Source organism: Echinops telfairi, unplaced genomic scaffold (assembly GCF_000313985.2).
Source record: "Echinops telfairi isolate 266 unplaced genomic scaffold, ASM31398v2 ScPeMD7_22;HRSCAF=79, whole genome shotgun sequence".
Taxonomy (NCBI): domain Eukaryota; kingdom Metazoa; phylum Chordata; class Mammalia; order Afrosoricida; family Tenrecidae; genus Echinops; species Echinops telfairi.
In genome coordinates this window covers 13,515,707-13,535,637 of record NW_022103919.1, presented here as the reverse complement: position 1 = coordinate 13,535,637, position 19,931 = coordinate 13,515,707, and positions in this window count along the sequence as shown.

Below are 19,931 nucleotides of genomic sequence, written 5' to 3'. Positions count from 1 at the left end.
ACTAGAACTGCCCCGGTGGTTCCAAGACTGTGACTCTACCGGAGTGGGGTGCCGTCTTTCTCCTACTGAGCATACACTTTTAGGGGCACACAATTCAATCCATGATAATCCCTAAAAAAGAGGGTGTCATAATTTTCAATCTCCTACTAAATTTCGCAAGGTTACAAAAAGATATTTTACATATGTGTGATAATGCACCTGATATTTTAGTAAAACCGGAAAAGATACACATTATATTGTTAACTGTTCAGAAAGGGTCATTTGGCACTGAGGTAACAGAAGAGCATAATTTGGGCTAACCCTGGTTTATCACTCTTGGTTGACTTCTAAATATCATTATTACATGGAATAGTAAGACGTCTCATTTTCATGAAAATGGATAACAAGTTTCTTGTGAAAATATATAGTTGCAGTATCTTTGAATCTTCCAAATAATAAACAAGACCATTTGGCAAGCAGGCATGTATGAAACATCTCAGCAAGGTTGTATTTTTAAAAGTTAAACCATCTCTTTATGCTCTCCAGTTCTATACCTTTAATTTGTTTGCATAGAAGTGAATGGATGATGATCATTCTTTATCAGATGGAAGAGAGTCTGTCACAGGGGAAGATAAGCATGCACAAGCTGTATTATATTGCATATGTGAGGAGAATTTGCCTAGAGACCTAGGAAAGAAATTTAGGTGTTTGTTTTTTTCCCCCAGCCTGGTATTCGTGAAAGAGGTCTACTATGAGGGGCAGCAGGGAGACTCAGAAGCAGATCTGGGAAATGCCGAGCTACCAGGGAACTGAAAATTAGAAGGAAGCAGGCGCTGGCATGCCATCTCCATCTTTATATCCAGTAATGTCACCTGACTGCAATTTTACATTCCTTCTCGATCCCAAACTTGCTGAGCTATCTGAGATGCTGATATAGTAAATGATGTTTACCAAGTGTAATGGTTAGATGTTATGCCAACATGATGTACTGGTGTGAAGATAAGGGTGACAATCAGCCTTTTCATTGGGACACAGCCTACTGAAGTGTCCTGGAGACCTTTTCAAAATAGAAACACTGAGGAAGCTGACCTCTCTCTCATCTCTCTTCACCTTCCTGCGTACTTAGAATCTGCGTCTGGGTCCAGGGGCCACCCAGGTGTGTGCTATCCGTGAGAGTTGTTGGTGCCCTGTCATGCTCCTGCTGAACTTGGACCCACACTACCCTGCAACCACCTACCTGTGGCTCCCTTTTCATCTTCCTGCTCCATCGGCTGCCAACTGTCTGGGTCTGGAGGGTGTCCAGCTAGTCCAACCCATGGATTTGAGTTGGAATTGCAAGGCCACTCCCTTGATATAAAGTTATTGATATACATTCTTTCATATAACTATAGCTTTGTCTATAACTACATCCATATATGAGGGCGTACCCCCCAAAAAAATGATTCTGGAAAAGCTCCACTGGGCAGACCTTTCTTAGTACTCATTTTCCCGCTAGGAGACCATCAGGCAATTTTGCTCTGAGTTAGTGCACCCAGTGGCGTAAATTATAAGGGTTCTCTCTGGCCACAGTGAATATTTTCATAAAAGCATTTTCACTTGAACCTCATTATGTGTGATGGCTGATTTCAAAGAACAACATGCGACTGTGAATTTTTTTTTTAAAACATTTTATTAGGAGCTCTTACAGATATTATTACAATCCATAGTTCCATTAGATCAAGCATCATTGTACAATTGCTGTCATCATCATTTTTTTTTTTTATATTTTATTGGGGCTCATACAATTCATCACAATACATAGATCAATTGTGTAAAGCACATCTATACATTTGTTGCCCTCATCATTCCCAAAATTCGCTAGCCTCTAATTTTCCATTTTTCCCCCCTCCCCTTCCCTTCCTCCTCCCCTCTCCCCCATGCACCCCTAATAATTTATAAATTATTATTGTATCTTATATTACACTGTCCGGCGTCTCCCTTCACCCACCCCTCCGCTGCCTGTCCCCCAGAGAGGAGGCCACACATAGCTCCCTGTGATCCATTCCCCACTACTACATCCCCTTTCCCTTCTGGTATCGCCACTGTCACCCCCGGTCATGAGAGGTTCCTCTGTCCTAGATTCCCTGCGTTCCCAATTCCCGTCTGTACTGCTGTGCATCATCTGGTCCAACCAGGTCTGCAAGGCAAAATTGGGGTCCTGGTAGTTGGGGGGAAGAAGCGTTCAAGAACCAGAGGAAAGTTGTGGGCTTCGTTATTGCTATACTGGACCCTAAGTGACTCGTCTCCCCACTACCCCTCTGCAAGGTATGTCCAGTTGTCTAGAGATGGGCATTGGGTCTCCATCACACGGCCCCCTCATTGACGAGGATATGATTCCCCCTCCCCACCTTTGGTGTTTAAAGCCTGGTCCCTTTGGCCCTTCATGATCACACATGTTGGTGTGCTGCTTCCATGTGGGCTTTGTTGCTTCTGGGCTAGATGGCCGCTTGTTTACTTTCAAGCGACTGTGAAATTTTATTTCCTACTCAGGAAAATTGCCACAGAAACTGTTGTGATGTTGAACATAGCTTACAAGGACAGCACTATGGGAAAAACTCAAGTGTATGAATGGTTTGCTCATTTCAAAAGTAAAATGTCAATTGATGACAAACCTCATTCTGGACATCCATCAACTTCCTGAACAAATGAAAATGTCAACTTGTAGTGCATTTGGAGTCTGACCTCCGCCAGGTCAGACTACTAATCAAGCTTTCTCTTTAGAGGTCCTGAAAAGATTGCGTAACAGTGTGCAACAAAAAAGGTCTGATTTGTGGCAGATGGGGACTGTTTTGCCACCAGGACAATGCACCTGCTCATGCAGCCATCTCAGTGCACCAGTTTTTGGCAAGAAACAGCATGCCTCTCTTCCCCAGGCACCTTACTCACCTGACCTTCATCTGTGTGATTTCTTTTTGTTTCCAAGAATAAAGGACGTCAAAGGACAGCAAATTGACAACATAGAAGAGGTGAAGAAAAGAAACAAGAGTGGTGCTGTCAGCCATTGAAACTGAAAACAGTATGTACATTTTAGTTAAGAATGACACTTTATTATTTTATTATTATTATATCATTTTATTGGGGTGTCTTACAGCTCTTATAACAATCCACACATAAATTGCATCAAACACATTTGTGCATATGTTGCCATCATCCTTTTCTATATATTTTCTTTCGACTTGAGTTTTTAGTATCAGCTCCTCTTTTTACCCTCCCACCTTCATGAATCCTTGATAAATTAAAAATTATTATTATTTGCATATCTTATTCCATCCACTGTCTCCCTTCACCCACATTTCTGTTGTTCATCTCCTCAGGGGAGAGGGTGTTATAAGTCAATCATTGTGGTTGGTCCCTCTTTCTCCCCCTTTCCCCCCACCTTCGCCCTGCCCTCATGGTATTGCTACTCCCACAACTGTTCCTGAGAGGTTTATGTGTCCTGGATTCCATGTGTTGAGAACTCTTATTTGTACCAGTGTACAGATTGGTAAGGTAGGACTGGGGTCATGATAGTGAGGGGGAGGAAGCTTTAAAGAACTAGAGGAATGTTGTGTGTTTCATTGGTGCTACACTGCACTCTGGCTGACTCGTACTTCCTTGTGACACTTTTGTGAGGGGATGTCAGTTGTCTATAGATGGACTTGGGGCTTCCCCTCCATACCATTCATTCCCATTGCTATGACTGTTTGAAGTCTTCTGATCCTGTCAACACCTCGTGAACACAGGCTGGTGTGCTTCTTCTACATGGGCTTTGTTGCTTCCTAGTTACATGGCTGCTTGCTTAACTTCAGGCCTTCAAAACGCCAGGCACTATATCTTTTAATAGCTGACAACCATCAGTTTTCTTCACCACACTTGCTTATGCGCCCATTTTGTCTTCAGCAATCCTGTTTGGAAGGTGAATATCACAAAACGCCAGGTATTAAAATAAAATGTTTCTTGCATTGAGGGAGGACTTGAGTAGAGGCCCAATATCTATCTGCTACCTTAATACTTAACATATAAATATATGTACATAGACATATATCCCTATTGTTATATTTAATATATTTACATATATACATCCCTATATTTATACCTATATAAATGAAGAAAGACAATTTCAATATTAGAGTTATAGTTTTTGATAGAGTTGATAAATTCAGAAGCTAATGGCTTAATCCTAAAACCCCTCCACTGTAATATCCCTAGAATATAATGAACATAATCTTCTCAATGAAAATTAAATGGCTAAATGGAAAGATAAGTTTTATTTTTCACAAGAAATCAGATTTGAAAAAACATAGTAAGCCATTATCATGATGTAATCTGATAATAGAAGAAGAATTTCTGGGGGGACAAAATTAGAGAAGTCTATATTTTAGAATTCTTGATTGGATCACTTTCAAATCCCACCAACCAAGTGCCACTTGGAACACAATTGTGATTGTTAGCACATAGGGTATTACTTGTGCAGCAAAAGAGACTACATACATGGGCAACCCAAGAGAAGAGGGTGAGGTTAGGCAAGGTTTGCTTCTAGGATTCTGGGTGCTAAAATCATGGGATGATATTTTTTCTCCTTTAGTGTTATATTATATAAACTTAGTGAGTCACTGGAACAGTCTGAAGTCTTTGTCATTAGGTTTTAAGGATCCCCGTGGAATCATTAGTAATCAGTGTGTGTGTGGTCTTATCTAAATCACATGGGTCTCAATATACTGCTGTTTTAAGGTTGTGCTAGTCTGTGGCAAACCTCATCATTCCCTCTCTCGTCATTTATCTGCTATGTGATTCATGGTACAGAATGCAGCTTGTGGTTGGCTCATTTGTTGTCTTGTTTTGTTTGCTTGCTGTTTATTTTCAATTCTCATTTATTTTTCCAAAGCCTAGCTTTATTTAAGTGTTGAGCAAATATTTAGCAAATATTTTTTATTTCCAAATATTTTCCTTTCTCAGCTTTCATTTGTACAATTAAAATCTTGGGAGTCCACATTCAGCAGGTCTCCTTTGTGTTCTCTGTTTGAAATACCAAATACCAAACATCCCTCTAAACATTAAGAAGAGGTAAGGTTTTGTATCAACTAAGATTTAGCCATTATTATTTATCATTTCAACTTTCACATTGGAAATTTTGTCTAAATGTGATTTTTTAGTAGAAAAGCCAAATTCTTATTTTCAGGCTACTCACTGAATACGTGGTCATTAACTGAAATATGAAATCATTCTAGCTTTCAACCCGAGTTTCATTCTGATTTGATACTAAATGTTACCTTATTCATTGAGAAAAATAATGATAATGATGGAACACGTGCTGCCCTTGATAGATATTAAAAGAATTATGGCCATAATTATGGCAAATAAACAGAAAATACATGATCTTACTAGTAAAGTTCAAATGAATAATTCATCACGAACAAAACATGTTCCTCCTTAAAGAATAAAAACATAAATTACTTATTAGTTTAAATCATAACAAAATAAACCTACATAAAATAGAGGACAATCCATTATCTTTTTATCAATCAAATAAAGTCCCCCAGAAGCAAAGGAAGAGATTCCTTACACTAATTGGCAAAATTAGCCTTTTCCTTATGTCATTCTGTAGAAATTGTTTTCACAAACTACCTGATAGGGTTGTTTTTTAATTAAGTAATCTTCCTCAACTCCTTAAACATTAATTTTAAAACTATCAGCTTCCAGCAGGAAAGTTAAGGAAATACCAAAGTTTGGGGGTGGTGGTCAACATTTAACTATACTAGCAATTGTATGCAAATATTTTAATTGGTGTTTAATGCATTAAAATTTAGTTTAAATGAACATATTTCTAAATTTGTTCACCATCACCATCAATAGTCTAATATCTTATTATTGGCTAAAAAACATTTCTTGGCTTCCTTGTTTTAAGTAATGTCAGGGGGACATTAAAAATAGATATGAATGACTCACATAACTTCTATGCCATTTCTCTTTATATATTTTATTTCATAGAGACCTCTTTACTAAGTCTTAAGCAGCACAAAGATCAGATGAAGACAACCTGTACAAATAACTAAAACCATGAATAAGGCCATCACAGTGTCCAAAGTATTCACCACGTAGGAATAATTGTAAATGTTGACAAACAATAATTTCAACAACATTCATTCACTAAGGGAAAACAAAAGGCAGTTAAGGCCAAAACAACATTGTATATAAAAATACAGTCTATTGATCATCTTTAAGAAAATGTTTACCAGTCAATAAACCCAAGTTGCCAATCAACACAGGGCAATCTCAAAAGCAATCAAGATTTGAAGAAAATGTCCTATAACTTTTGCACTGAAATCCATTGCCTTAGGAAACTTTTCTACTTCTGTCCATCAAGGACAGTTTAGCATCAAGTCAATAGACTTGTTTCAGTTCCTTTATCAGGAACAAATGTATCCGGGGTTCCACTGAAACTCTATTGGCAAGGACAGTAGATTTTGACCTATCCCACGTGATTATTATAATTGAGTCATTTTACTGATGTCTCATACAATATTTTGGGGTGGAATCAGGCAGGTTTAGAGATCAAAAACCTCTCTCACCTATAGAAAATGCTGATATTTTGCTAGACAACCTAAAATCCATATAGTCTAAGGCATGAAATGTCTTGGATCTCAAAAAGCAGAAGAAAATACATCAGGGTAGACTTCTCCAGCTGCACTGCATCTATTTTGACTCAGTATTTATGGATTTGTTTTTAATGAGCATTGGTAAAAAGAACTGTCTTACTTCTACATCTAAATAATTGAAAATAACCTAATTTCCCCTTTTTCTCCCACCCCCCATCACAATGATTGACATATAATACCCATTCCCCAAAAGTGGTTGAGGGAGACTGTGGTCAGTGTAAAACATGAACAAAATAATAATTTATAAATTATCAAGTGTTCATGAGGGAGAAAGGGTTTGGGTGGGAGGGGAAAAAATGAAGGGCTGATACCAAGAGCTCAAGTAAAAAGCAAATGTTTTGAGAATGATGATGGCCACATATGTACAAATGTGCTTGACACAATGGATGGATGAATGGATTGTGATAAGAGCTGTACGAGCCCCCAATAAAATGATTTTTTTTAAAAACATAAATTGCTTTTAAAAAAAAACACCTAATTCATGATATAATTTTACTAATTTTATATTTAGCTCCTTGCACATATTTAACGAAGTGAGAAATCCTCTGAACACTGATATGTCATCTTTATACTTGATCCAAAATAGATTAAACACAGATTCAATTTTGATTGCTATAATAACCAGCATATTTTATGTTAGTTCCACATCTCCCTCCAACCCTGGAAAATGAAAATACACATATTGTTTTAACATGGACAATTACCCTTTCTTCCTCCTAATCATAGCAATTCATTGTCATCCCTACCCTTCCTCGAAAGCTTATTATTACCACACTTGTGTATGGATAGATTTTTTTCACATTTCAATAATCTCTTAATAGACCAGATGAGATAGCACCAATCGTTCATGAAAAACAGTCAATTGTCTTTTCACTACTTTTTGCCACTAACTTTTTGAAGCCCCCTGTATATTCATAACCACACGCAGATTGACATATACAGAATCGGGATTTCGCTATTGTTTTTTATTTTGTTTTTCACCAGTGTGAACAATTTTGCAACTATCTATTTATGATAAGACATAAATTGATAGATTTGTTTCTATTGGAGTTTTTTTAGGATAATAAGTGCTTCCTATTACTTTGTCTTTGTAGAAATTGTCAGATTACCTAAGAAGGCTAACATAATTTAAAACTTCATCGTATAAAAATTATCTTTTCACTCCATATCCAACCCAGTATTATATGTTAGACTTTATATTTTTCTCAGGATTAATTATTATTACATGGATTTTCATTTTGTCAATAATCAGTGTACTTTTTCCAGTGTTGATTACTAAATGTTCTCTTTGTATATTGTTTTTATATTGTTTGCACACATCTACTGTATTTTTCTTTTATTTCTTGTCAATTTTAGCAATTGTTGTTTGTTCTTGAAATTAACTAATTTCCTGATATCTATGTGATCATTTTTTCTAGAACATACCAAACATTTTTGTTCCTACTTGAGTTTTTCTTTCTTTTGAATGTTAGTTGGTTTTTCTTTTTCTTCTTTCTTTTCAATAGAAATGTTTAAATTTTTATTTATCAAACTGGATTTCTGGGTGCTCTGGGTTTTGAGAACTTGAAACTAACAAGATTTTCCTACAGGACTAAAAGAAAATGATTAATTATATTTAATATCATTACATCTGATATTAATGAAAATTGTTCAATTTCCATATACTTATCTTTTTCCCTCGAACTTCTTTTTTTTAAATCATTTTATTGGGGGCTCGTACAACTCTTATCATAATTCATCCATCCATCCATTGTGTCAAGCACATTTGTACATATGTTGCCATCATCATTCTCAAAACATTTACTTTCTACTTGAGCCCTTGGTATCAGCTCCTCATTTTTTTCCCTCCCTCCCCGCTCCCCAGTCCCTCATGAACACTTGATAATTTATAAATTGTTATTATTTTGTCATATCTTACACCATCTGATGTCTCCTTTCACTCACTTCTCCACTGTCCGTCCCCCAGGGAGGAGGTTATATGTAGATCCTTGTCATCTGTTCCCCCTTTCTCCTTCACCTGCCCTCTACCCTCCCAGTATCGCCACTCTTACCGCTGGGCCTGAGGGGTTCATATGCCCTGGATTCCCTGTGTTTCCAGTTCCTATCTGTACCAGTGTACATCCTCCAGTCCAGCTGGATTTGTAAGGTAGAATTGGAATCATGATAGTGGGGGGGAGGAAACATTTAAGAACTAGAGGAAAATTGTATGTTTCACCGTTGCTACACTACACCCTGACTGGCTCATCTCCTCCTGGCAGCTCTTCTGCAAGGGGATGTCCAGTTTCCCAGAGATGGACCCTGGGTCCCCACTCCGCACTCCCCCTCATTCACAATGCTTTGATTTTTTTTTTTTTTAGTCTTTGATGCCTGATATCTCATCCCTTCTACACCTTGTGATCTCACAGACTGGTGTGCATCTTCCATGTGGGCTTTATTGTTTCTCAGTTAGATGGCTCCTTGTTTATCTTCCAGCCTATAGGGTCCCAGATTCTATATCTTTTGACAGCTGGGCACCATCAGCTTTGACGTACAACTTTATAGCTTTGTAATCTGAAAAGATTGTTACATCTAAATGTTTTTCAATTGATTGAATTTTGCTTTGTTCTTAGTATATGGTCTATTCTAGAAAATGTTTCTTGTATGCTGAAAAAGAATTTGCATTATGCTCTTGTTGGATATTTTGTATATATGTACAAGGTCAAGTTGATTAATTGTGCTGTTATTTCTTCTGTGTCTTTGATCAATTACTAGTTATTCTGATCTTTCTCTAGAGTGATGTATTGAAGTCACCGACTATTCTTGAAATATTGCTTATTTCTGTCTTCATATCTATGAATTTGATTAATGTCTATGAAGATCTCTTATTGGGCACATAGATATTTATTATCATTATATATTCTTGTTCAATTGTTCCTCTGATCATGATGTAGTGTCCTTTGTTGTGCTACATAATGATTTTGCATCAAATTGTATTTAGTCTGAGATTAATATTGTTATTCTCACTTTTTTTTTCCCCTTTAGCTTGGTATACTTTTTTTCCATCCTTTAATTTTTAGTCTATTTTTGTTTTGGGATCTAAGGTTTGTTTCTTGTGAGAAGCATATTGGTGAGTCCTGTTTTTTAAATCTATTTGCTACTATGTATCTCTTGACTGCTGTATTTAATCCATTTACATATAATACTGCTGTCTAAAGGTCTGAATTTAATTATATTTTTCTGGTTTTGTTTTATTTCTTGGTGGGGGGGTCTCTGTCTTGTCATAGGGCTCTTTGTTTCTCATAATTTTCTGTTCTCAGTTCATTGTGACCCTGATCCCCGCCCCCCTTTATTTTTCTTGTACTGTTTACTAAATTTTTGGGATTGTTCCTCTCTTTTTTATTTTTATGATGTTTATTTTCTTTGAATTTACCTTTTTATTTATTACTTTCTCTCCAGATTTCAAACAGCCTAATACATCTTGAAATCGATTTGACTCTCTGTCCATTTATGTCAACTTGAAGATACGTAAAAGTGTAGGGGTGTTATTCCACCTGTCAATAGGTCACTGCATGATGGTGCCTCCTCGTAGGCATGGCCTTCTCATACAGAGGGCCCAGGGAACCCCCCTTTCTCTTTGCTTTCACCTTTCCTGATCGCTGATCTGAGAGCTGCCGGAGTCCTGCAGTGTTTCCACCGACCTTGTATCCATGGACTTTGCACAATTCGGCCTGTGATCTTCCTGCATGCTGCATCATGGCCTGTAGTTGTGTGAGTCTAAAGAAGAACTTATGGGCTAGTACCAGACTTATGGATTTGCGTTGGGCTGGGTGATGATCCTGTCTTGATATATAATTACTCCTTTATATAAAGCCCTTTCTTTCACCTACTTAACAATTGCTGGATTTGTTTCTCTAGTCAACCTGGCCTAACAGACCGTTCAAAATTTTGTATCTACATTATTCCCCCGATTTACGTGTTACTTGGCTTCATTGCAGACTGATATCTGTGGCACCCTTTTTCAAAGTTTGTTTTACTTGATTGCGATAATAATTGGGTTTTCTTGTGAGTGGGGTTGTCTGGTGTATTGACCTCAGTTTATGGGTTTTTTTAGGTTGTGTGTGTGGTTGGTTCTCTGTAAAATGTCTACCCTTAGTATTATTTGCATAAGTTTGGTGTTTGTTTTACAAATTTCTTTAATTTCTCCTTATCTAGAAATACTCTTATTTCTCCCTGGTACTGAAGAACCAATTTTCTGTATATAATATTCTTGGTTAGCAACTATTTTCTTTCAGCGTTTTATATGTTTCATCTCATTGCCTTTTTCCTGTGTGGTTTCTGCTAAAAATCAGAACTTAATCTTATTGACTCCACTTTGTAGGTATTTTTTCTACCCCAGAACACCCCCCACACTAATGGCTTTCAGAAATTTTCTGTGTCCTTATTGTTGAAAAGTGTGACCATGACATGTCTTTTGATTTTTCCTTTGGAATCAATCCGGTTTGGGGCTTTTGTAGCACCTTGGTTATTTCCTCCTTTTTTTTTTTTTTTTAATGTTCAACAAGTTTGGTGGTTTTTAGTGTTTTGTTTTTTGCCTACACCTGTTCTGGTACTATCTTGATTGTCGATAGTTTGTTGTCCCTTTATATTCTGTAATGCTTATCACACATACGTCATTCTCCTTGGCAGTGTCCTATTTAATTCTTAGACATTTCTTTTTAAATATTAATGACATCACAATATTTATCTGTCAACTCAAATTTTCATATAGATGAAACTAAACCGAGTACAATACTTGTAATAAAAGCCAAATTTATAATAAAATCCAAATAGTATAGTAACTCATTTTATTTTATTATGGTATAACAAAAACTAAGTATAGTAGTAAACCAAGTGTATAAGTCAGTTGCTGTTGGGTGGACTCCGAGTTATGGCGATCCCATGCATGTCAGAGCAGAACTGTACTCTGTAGGGATTTGTATGCCTGACGTTTTTGAAAGTAGATTACTTAGCTTTCCTTGAAATGCTTAATATTATTGTCACTTTACTATTCAGATTAATGCTCAAAACCAGCAAGCACTCACATTTCAATAGGATCCCGACATTGCATGAATGTATCTTTCATGAATATTCCATTTTTTTATATTTTTATCAAAGAATTTCTAGAGTTTGGAGTCACTTCTAATTATATTCAGTTAGATACCATCTCTCTGTGGGTGGTAGAATGATAAAGATACAACTAGGCAGCCAGAAGGAGCATGTCTGAGAAAAATGGCATAAAGATCAAAATAAGGGTTTGTTCAACCTTTCATAAAAGTAACAAAATGAACCAAAAAAGACTGGAAAATAGAGAACACGAAAGACATATCACGGAGTGATAGGGACAGCCCCTTATGAAATTAGTCAAAGTTGAAAAACAACAAAAGGCTCAGATTTAAAGGCTTGTCTCCAAACAAGCAGCCACGTGAGAGGCCAACTCAGCCCACATGGAAGAAGCACACCATCCTCAGTCCCCGAAGAATTGTGAAGCATATCATCCGAAGTCAAAGGAGGGATGAGTGTCAGGGCCTAAAGTCTGAGGATGGTTTGCAGAAGGCTATGGATGACGGTGGGAGTCCAAGATTCATGGGTGAAACTATAAAGGAAATACACCTCGGGTGAACTCCTTCTATCCTCAATTGTGGGATAGAAGGAAAGAGTCCACTAAATGGAGCTCATCAGTGAGTTCCAGTTCCGTTGAACAGATAAAACTTGTCAACAGTCCCTCGCCCCAGAAGAATTTATTTCAAAGGACGGCATTGAATCTGCAGCTCTGGGAGAGGGACATGTCTGATCGAGCACACAGCAGATGAAGGGGAAGAGGAGGACAGAGTGGAGCATCAGGGGTCCATACAGAAAAAGAATGTTTGAAAGTCAATTGTTGTAATAAATGCACAATTCTGCTGGACATGAATAAACTGTGGAATGATTTGATGTATGCACTAATCACAATTAATAAGAAAAAAATAATACAAGTGGAGCACATCCTGGCCCACAAGGCCTTGAGGACGATGATCCCAATTAGAGCAGCCAGTCCACAGAGAGGACCACATGGCCGGCCCCACTATGAGACATGATGCCCCACACTGACCCATAGCACTACAGGCAACAACACCAGAGACAGTGTGGGAATTGCACCTGATCTGATCCCGCCAAACCGAAGCAAAACACTAAGGGGGTGCAACAGAACAGCAAGAGAACAGAGCGGCGACGTCCCCAGGGAATGCTGAAGGTGGACTTTGGGGCCAGGGCGTGGTGCCCCAACAGACTGGACTGGAAAACACTCCTAAAGGCCAACAAACAATCCTTGAACTAACTACAAAAAAACCAAAAACTTGTCAACAGATGCCCCCTGTGATGCATGCTGGACCTGATCAGGTATCCAAAATCACATGTATTTGGGGTGGTTTGGCTTGGTTTGGTTTTTGATTGTACATATTCGGGGGTATCTCAAGAGTGTTAACTCATTGGAGCTCACCCTCTTGATATTGCAGTGATTGTTTTCTTGTGTGGGTTTTGGTGTATGAATACCAGAACTGAGGAACCTACAGAGCCAGTAAGTTGAATAAGGGTTTGGGTTGAGGGCCCAGAAGTGGTGGTGGGGCATAGGGGTGATGACCTCAGGGGTCCATATAGAAAAAGACTGTTTGAAAGTCGATCGTTGTAATAAGTGTACAATTCTGCTGGACATGAATAAACTGCGGAATGATTTGATATATGTACTAATCACAATTAATAAGAAAAAAATAATACAAGACAAAAAAAAGTAACTCAGAGTATTCTTTACTTTTCAAAACTGAATGAACAACACCTGATTTCTCTTAATAATCTTTTATATATCTAGATATCCAGTTTATAATTGGAATAGTGGATTTAAGAATATTGAGCAATGATTTTTCTTTCCTTTAATTTAGAATAAAATATTTCCAAAGCTTCCCAATGATACACAACAAGAAAAACATGTGTGTGGGCAGTGAAAAATATATAATCCAGCACACGAATAACGTATATCGAAAAATAAAACAAAAAATCAAAAGTAGTTACAACTGGACCAATAATGAATAGCATGGTAAACAGTGAAAAGGTTAAAATTTCCAAACATTTCATTTTACTTGGATCTACATTCAGTGCTCGTGGAAGCAGCAATCAAAAAAATTAAACACTGTATTGCATGGGGCAATTCTGCTGAAAAAGACCTCTGTAAAGTGTTGGGGGTTTTTTTCTAACATTTTATTGGGGGCTCATACAATTCTTATCACCATTCATACAATCCATACATACATATGTATGAGATCTGCATTAGACAATTTAATTTTTATTTATTTTAATAATTTTATTGGGGTTTCCGTACAACTCTTATCACAATCCATACATAGATCCATTGTGTCAAGCACATTTTTACATTTATTGCCCTCACCATTCTCAAAATATTTGCTTTCTATTTGAGCCCTTGGGATCAGCTTCTCATTTTTTCCCCTTCCTCCCCAATCCCCACTCCCTCTGTTAGAAGCTTAGGCTTGCTTCAGGGGGTCTTTGTTAGGCAAAAAGTCTCCAGGCCCTGTAGGTAAATTCTGGCATTCCTTAGAGTAGGCTTCTTCTTCTTCTTCTTCTTTTTTAACCATTTTATCAGGGGCTCATACAACTCTTATCACAATCCACACATACATCAATTGCATGGGCTTCTTCTTATGCTGAGTTATGTTAAGGGGCCCCTTCTATGTGCTCAGGTATCTTGCATCAAAGAACAAAAAAAATCATATCATTGTAAATGAGGGTGAGTTCAGAGTGGAGACACAAAGCCCATCTGTAGGCAACTGGAGAGGAGATGAGCCAGTCAGGGTGCAAGGTAGCAATGGTGAAACATATAACTTTCCTTTAGCTCTTAAATGCTTCCTCCCCCCACTATCATGATCCCAATTCTACCTTACAAATCTGGCTAAACCAGAGGATGTATACTGGTACAGATAGGAGCTGGAAACACAGGGAATCCAGGACAGATGACCCCTTCAGGACCAGTGGTGAGAGTGGCCATACAGGGTGGGTAGAGGGAGGGTGCAGTGGAAATGGGTAGCCAATTACAAGGATCAACATATAACCTACTCCCCTGGGGGATGGACAAGAGAAAAGTGGGTGAAGGGAGACATCGGACAGTGTAAGATATGACAAAATAATAATAATTTAAGCTTCTAACAGAGCCTCTCTCTAAAGTTTAGCAATAGTAAGGAAGTCACTTTGAGATGGAAGGTGTGGCTGTGCCCACGCCCTGGGTTTTCACTGGCCTCGTGTGCTTGTGAAAGTGAGACAGTGAGTGAGGAAGACTGAAGATGCATTGACAGATCTGAATTATGGCGCTGATGAAGACTATGGACAGAAGAATGAACACATTTGTGTTGGGACAAATACAGTCAGAATAACGCTTGGCACCAAGGATGGTGGACTTCATGTCACATACTTTTTTTTTTAAGCACATTTATACATTTATTGCCCTCATCATTCTCAAAACATTTTCTTTCTGCTTGAGCCCTTGACTTTTACCATTTTTTAAAAATCATTTTACTAGGGGCTCATACAACTCTTATCACAATCCATACATCCATCAATTGTGTAAAGCGCATTTGTACATTCATTGCCCCATGTCACATACTTTGGATGTGCTATCAAGAGCAACCAGCTTCTGAAGGGCATCGTGCTTGGTCACTGCAAAGGAGTTGACTCCTATGGATAGGTCAGAAAATTAGGGAGAGAGGGGTTGTCTCCACGGGATGCCCACGATAAATGAAAATTAGCTAACTATGCCACATTAAAGGGGTTTGAAAGGAATCAGGCCCACATTGGACACCGATGGGGAAAGATCCAAAGCTGGGCATGTGTAGACCCAGGTCACCCAGGCATGCTGATGAAGGTCACCCAGGCATGCTGATGAAGGTCACCCAGGCATGCACACAAGAAACCAGCAACACTATGGCATCCATGCCCCTGAACTCAGCCCCTAAGAACGGCCAATACCCTCAACCATCCCCCTCCCAAGTGGGGGTCCGAGGGGATAAAAAGCAGAGACTGAGCAGGATCTGCATGTGTGCAGTCCACACCCGCTCTGAGCTCACTTTTTTCAGCAGTTGTTTATCTGTTCTGTCATGCCTCTCTTGGTTCCGTGGCCTCCTCTTAGCAGTCCTTTTTCCACGGGGTGTTTGGTGCCCCTCCAAAGGAGCCAGGGAGAGCGTGTGTTATCTGAGACTGTATTACCCAAAACCTGGCTTTCCCTCATAAAAGTGACTTGGACTTATAAACGTGCTTCTGCCACATGAATTTATGGCAGGATAACTAGATTTCAGGACAGGGGGCTTGTCTCTCCCATGCCTGCAAAGGCCCCCATCGGGGAGAGAAATCAGGCAAACATTAGACACCAATGGGAGAATCAAAGAACTGACCAGGCTCATGCATAAGCCCCCGAACCAGGTGAGAGGGACACCTGGGTACCCACCCTTGACCCAGGCTCATGACATCACCCAGGTGAGCCTGATCTCAGCCAATGAGGTCAACCAATACCTTCCACCATGCCTCCCCAGCCAGAGGTGCCAAAAGCCTGCTGTGGAGAAAACCAATGGCCTGCTCTCTCTTTTGCTCTGGGCTTGTGGCAGGTAAGAGGGTGGAGGTGCACGTGGAACACCCCCTTCGGGCCCGGGCCCGCTCTCGGCCGGCTCAGGCCCCACATGGGTTGGGCTCTTAGGCTCTTGCTCACTGATTCTCTTGCCCTCTTGTCCCCCCCACCCCCCGCCTCGGCCTGCCATTAGTCTCTTTTCACTCTGCCCTCCCTCGGGGGCATGATATAAGGAGGCCTGCAAGCCTGAAGCCCCCTCGGAGCCTGCTCTGGGCTTACTCGGGGTCCACGTGGGGCTGCGTTGGCTCTTGTCCTCCAAGGATTCCCCAGTTCCACACAGGTGGGTGTTCTTTCCCACGTGGTTCTTCGTGCCCAGTTGTGAACCCCAGTGCCACGTGTGCATGGCTTGGCACACTTACCACAAATTAGCGTGTAACCTTTTGAGATTGTAAACCCTGAAACTTTTCCATCCTTTCATAAAAACTCACTTGGATCCCAAAACTTGCTTCGGCATGGGTTTTTTCAGCGTGGGAAGCGAAGAACCCAGTTACAATCCATTCCGGAAACCTAACAAATGCCTTCAGAGTTGAGAAGCAAGAACCTGGAAAAACCATCCCAGAAGCCTGACAATAGTAGCCCTCGAAGGCAGAGTAGAACCAATCCACAGTTATTTTTCTTAATTAACGCATCTTAAGTTTAAATGACCTCAGAATAATATTTGGATATCATCTGTACTTGAAGTCTGATGTATTTTGTGGTGACAATGGTACCAGACACAAGGGATTCCGGGAATCTTAGTCCTGCGTGGTGTTTCCTCAAGATGGTAGTGGGCACGAGGGGGTTGGGGAAACGTCGTCCTACGCATGCTCTGTTTCCACAAGACGGTGCTGGGTCTCCGTCTCTGAGGCGGTATCGCTGGGAAACAAGTTTCATTAAGAGAGGGAGACCTGATGAACGGTCTCCCTGCCTGAACTCTCACGCCATTCACAGTTAACCCAAAGAAGTGCATTTCTTTCATCTGAGTCTCTGGTCAAGCAGCCTCCATTTGTTCTCCACTGCCCTATCTCCATTTTTATCATATTACTATTGCCAATTATAAATGCAGTAGAAGTTAAGATATAAGAATTGCTCCAAATACTTCCAAATCAATAACTTACAATATATTCTTAGGGAAATGATTTCAGCTAATTTGTCCCCTCTGTGTTTTTCTCTTTTTCAATTTGAAAATGAAAATCATTGTCATAAAGGCCCTGCTTCCTTCAGAGGGGTACGACAAAGACCAAACGGCCGAGAATATGCCTGGCATAGCGCGCTTCAAACAGAATACTTTGAATATCATTGTATGGAAACCTTAGTTTATAAGCAAACTCTGACAAGTGAATTTACAATACAAGATGAGCTCTGTAACAATAAGTCATTTTGAAAAACTAAGCAAATAACTTCCTCATCATTTTAGATAGTAAATTGGTCTGAAAGTAATGGGCTGAATCATTGCAATTTCCACGCTTAAATTATTTTATTATAAAGTACAATGGAAGCAAGATAAGGTTGAACCAGTGATCAACATGATGTGGTAATTACGGTTTTGAATTCAAATTATTGCTGTTGCTAGAAAGAGGTATTGATATACAGGAAGTATCAATAAAAGGGTACTTCAAAAAGTTCATGGAAAAATTCATTAGCTTTCAATTCTATTTTTTCACAAACTTTTTAAAGCCCCCTTGTGGTTGTTTATGTTTCATATGAATTATTCATTCTCCAGTTTTAGCAAACTATTTGAAGATATAATTTTCACACCATTACTAGACAATTGTACACATAATAACAATCCAATGGGTATTACTTCACAAAATTAGGGACAGACCAGGTGGTATGTGCTTTTTGGACAAGAATATTATAGGAATTGCCAGCATAATCCTCATTCCATTTGATCTTCAATGCACATACTAGCTTCAGAAAATTAAAACAAACTTTATCAGATATTTAAAAATAACAGATTGATATACCAGAAAACAAAAAAAAATTGGCATTATTATCACACTTCTGTCCGTTATATTACTTATACAACTTTGAACAAACCATCTTACCTTTTAGATATCTGGCTATCCCATTAATAAAAAGAGGACAGAGGGGTGGGAGGAATATCCCGATTTATGTACCAGAAGAAATAAATTCTCTTATCTTTAAGAATAGAGATGTTTAAAATTAATCACAGTAAACATATTATTGTAAATTATTACTTATGTTATGCAATATATAATTTTATAAATTCGGATTACCTTAAAATTAATAATGATTAAGACTACAATTTTATATTTTCAAATAAGTCTGTCACATATTTACTTATTGAAAAAAAGATGCTACTTCATTTATGAAGAGATGAGCTTGTATAAAATATTCATAATAATCAATATCTTTATGTTGCCCCTGCCATAGTCACAGTAATAAAATAAGATATTATTAGGGTAAAGAAAATTAAATAAGCAAAAAGTACACTTTAAGATAAAAATCGTTTTGAATGTACAATATATATTCCGAACACATTAGATGCACAAACTTCCTATCAAATGCCTTCACAAAAGCAAGATTTGTAGCAGTTACATATTATTTTCATAAAAGTCAGTGATAGCATTCCTCATACTTAATAGGAATTTGTTCTGAAAATAATGAGTGAAGTCTTTGTAATTGCCACACAAATGATTGTGCTTATAATAAACTGCATTTGAAACAAGATACGACTGAACCACTTGCCAGCAACATGCTCTCGCCTTTCCTGGGCGGTCCTTTCTGTAGGGTGATTCGCAAATCGGGACGTTTTCATTTGAGTTGACTGCGCTTCTAAAATTGGAAAAGAACCATATGTGGCCAGTAATGGAAAGCCCCCTGAAACTCAGAAATCACATATTCGGCGGCCTCTGTAGTTAATATCTTCACCAAACTACAAATCCCACTTGCAGTTTGGATTTTCCCAGAGGAATTCTTAAATTGATGAAACTAAGGGAATGTCATTAATATTCTGTCCTTTTTTTATTAAGAGAAATAGTTAAGTTGTTGGGAAAAAAAACCAACAAATTGAAGGACAAGCTATTTTGCCAATTCTAGCATTATGAATAATTTATACTTTCTCATGTTTAATGGGTAGAAAGTCATTTTAGGCCCTACTTTCTTCACTTTTCATGTATTCTAATTTAGAGGTAGAGATATTGCCAGGAGGGGCCAGTCCCTGGAGAAGGCCATCATGTTTAGTAAAGTAGAGGGGCGGCCAGAGAGAGGAAGGCGGTCAATGAGTGGAATGGACACAATAGCTACCTCAATCGGCTCGGGCATAGGAGCACTTTTGAGGATGGTGCAGGACCATAGAGTCTTTCATTCTGTTGTGCATCGGGTCTCTGTGGGTCCGCTGTGTGTCGGAGACGACTTGATGGCACCTAACAACAACGACAACAATTATTTAAAGGTAACTAAAAGATATACTCCAACAAAAAGACAAGAGAGTTCAGAAAAGAGTGTGTTGCAGTCACACAATTACATCTCATCTTGATAAATAAGAACGAAGGGGTGGAGTCTAGCCTGTCAATCAGGTCACAGCCTGGTGATCCCTCCTTGTGGGTGTGGCCTTCGCGTGAGGATTCAGGGAGTTCCTTCCTCTCTTATTCCCTGGAGGC